This window comes from Nuphar pumila, chromosome 2 (genome assembly GCF_984573655.1).
Source record: "Nuphar pumila chromosome 2, dmNupPumi1.hap1.1, whole genome shotgun sequence".
In the NCBI taxonomy this organism is placed as follows: Eukaryota; Viridiplantae; Streptophyta; class Magnoliopsida; order Nymphaeales; family Nymphaeaceae; genus Nuphar; species Nuphar pumila.
The window spans coordinates 79,108,740-79,111,652 of record NC_143250.1 but is presented as its reverse complement, the minus strand read 5'-3'; the positions used below and the strand labels follow the sequence as shown (position 1 = coordinate 79,111,652).

General features: G+C 41.5%; 1 pseudogene across 1 annotated transcript; it reads right to left on the bottom strand.

Annotated features, from left to right (window-relative positions):
- Nucleotides 1-1,945: 1,945 nt before the first annotated feature.
- On the bottom strand, nucleotides 1,946-2,670 carry LOC149845800 (wound-induced protein 1 pseudogene; annotated as a pseudogene). Its single transcript, XR_016430474.1, has one exon. The product of XR_016430474.1 is annotated as a wound-induced protein 1 pseudogene (transcript).
- Between the last annotated feature and the right edge of the window lie 243 nt (nucleotides 2,671-2,913).

Genomic DNA, 2,913 nt, shown 5'->3' with positions numbered 1-2,913 from the left:
GAGCGTCCCGACGCCGAAACGCGCCGGTTCTGTGCAAAAAAAATTGCTCCCTGACAGAGAACGCGCCGACGGAGAGCATTTTTTTTTATTTTTTATTTTTTATTTTTAAATTTAACGATGGATTAGCGACGGATATTATCCATCGCTAATTTAAAATAGCGAAGGATTTGCGATGGATCATGTCTGTCGCTAATTAGCGACGAAAGTAGCGGCGGATAAGTTCTGGTACTACTTAGCATAAAAAAATTCGTGATGAAAGTTATCCGTCGCTAATTTGATGCTAATCCGTCGCTAATTAGCGACGGATTAGCGTCGGATTTAGGTCGTTGCTAATCCACAGGTTTCTTGTTGTGTTTGGCCCATGAGAAGTTTTAATATAATCTTTTTCAAATAAAAAAATTTGTTTTTTTTGTGTAGCACAAAAAAATAAAGTAAAAAAATGAAAGAAAAATGAGAGAAAGAGAGAAATGGGTCGAGAACACTATACATATATAGAGTAATGGGTAGTGCTAAATGATACGTGCTAAATGCGTTTTTCAGAGTTCTTTATTTTATTTTTTAAATTCTGACCATCCAGATGTGATTTATGTACTTGATTTTATAGAAATCAGGGATCAGCTCTTGAACTGTTAGATTCAACACATGGGTGGGTTTTTATAAGGTTCAAAAAATCAACAATCCAAAAATCTTTGTAAATTTTTTTAGGCTCCAAATATTTTTTTTTCAACGAAAACACATGATCCAGGTGTAGATTCCTCGTAAATCAACCATGCCCAATGCCGGAAGAGCAGAAAAACCCATTTAACAATTAACATTTAACACGTATCAGTTTTGCACCTACCAATTTCTCTCTCTCTCTCTCTCTCTCTCTCTCTATATATATATATATATATATATATATATATATATATATATATATATATATATATATATATATATATATATATATATATATATATATATAAATGGCCGTAGGTGAGCGGAAGATGAAAATGGAGGAATCTCCCAACTTGATAAGTAACTCGGGTAAAGCGTGGGTTGTGTATGATAAGATTAGTAAACTTCCCTTATTGCATAATAAAGTGAACCAAAATGTATCATTTCATGCAAAAGGAGAAAAATGTTACATATGGACCTAACCATCAATCTGATTTTAGATCTCCCTTCACCAGTTTGAGTGGGTTCTGACATGTCTTTGTGAAGAACCTGGACTCTTCTTGAGACATCAGGCAAAAGGTGGTTCTCTCAATAAAGATTTCCCCTTTTGTTAGAATGCTCAACAATCAATCCCACGTTTCCTAGAGTAGGAGTGAAGTGGTGATACAATCGCCAGGGAGCAAAAGAACAAATAACTTGCTATAAAGGACAAAAAAATCATTGTGGCCTTGCAGGCGTAATATTGACTCCAAAAAGAGGAGGGGAGGTGTAATCTTTAAACTGTTGCCCAGCCAATACGAATTTTTTATTGCGGTCTGTGACCTCCTGCCCTTCAGTTTTGGGATATACGTAATCTATCCTTCACTTCTACAGACGATAAATAGTCTTTAATTTTAGGAACCTTTTTTTTTATAATTCATGCGAAACCCTCCCCTCCTCCCTATCACCGACTACACATTGGTTGTCATCTGGTTTGGTAAAACTCTTGAAGTCTTCTCAAGCTCACCCAAATAGTACACCTGGCTTCTGACTTATGGCAGGGGATGCCATTCGTGGGTTTTTAACTTGTGATGTTCCCCACAACTTGGTGACATTCAAAAGTAGCCCCTATCAGATTCTAAGAGCCCTTGTAGGCTGAGAACCGTATTTTATTATTTAAAAGCAAATCATCATCTTAAATTGATTTCTAACTCAAAAGTTTGGCATTTGTTGAGAGAGAGAGAGAGAGAGAGAGAGAGAGAGAGAGAGAGAGAGAGATTATACAATGTACAATGCCGTTTCTCTCTGGAATGATTGTGTTACATATGGGCATTGATGAAACTACATGGTTTTGGTTTACATTGAGATATTTTTGTTTTATCAGAAGACACTGGAGACAAGAAAGGCAACTTTAAGGTGTGCGATTACGTGTTTGTGCGTCTCAAGGCAAAAGAAGGCAGCATGGACTATATTGCAACAAGGAGGCCGGGCAGGGAACGACTGCAATTCCCGGTGAGGTCGCTCTTCCAAAGCGTGGGGCCAGTGGCACGCCCAGACCTCAACATGAGCGGCCTCAAGTCCTGGACGGTGATCCACGTGTTGAAGTACTCGCGCACCTGGGTGATGGTTCCGTCTTTGACGGTCCAGACGTGCACCCAGTAGACGGAGTCGCCTTCGCCCTCCCAGCCCTCCACGAACACCTTGGCGCCGATGGCGGTGACGTTCTGGGGCTGGAAGGTGAAGGCTCGGTGGGTCGACTGCCCCGTGAGGATGCGCATCATGTATTGGCAACTGGGGGGCCCGTGGAACCACCACTCGAGGTCGGTGGCCAGAAGGCTGCTCACCTTCTCGGCGTCTCCACGGGCCAAGGCATCGTAGAGTGCCTCCACGGTAGCCTTGTTGCTCATCTCTGGCTCACAAGTTTCACTCATCACGATGGCACTAGACATGATCTCTCTTCCTCGCACTTTTTATGTCTTTTGGGTTTTGGCTTTTTGAGAGGTATGATACTGATCAAAGGTAGAGATTCTGGATGGCTGAGCTCCTGTGTGAAGAGGCCAGAGATTTATAGGAGTTGGGGTGAGAGAGAGAGAGAGAGAGAGAGAGAGAGAGAGAGAGAGAGAGAGTTCAAATGGCTGATGATTTTTGAAGAGTTGGACGCCAGAGTGGGGAGCTTGGATATCGACCGTCCATATCAAATGCCCGGTGGATATGGACGGTAAGCGTTTTATGCCACTATTAAACCACTTACAGAATCTTTTTGTCGGTTGGCAACGA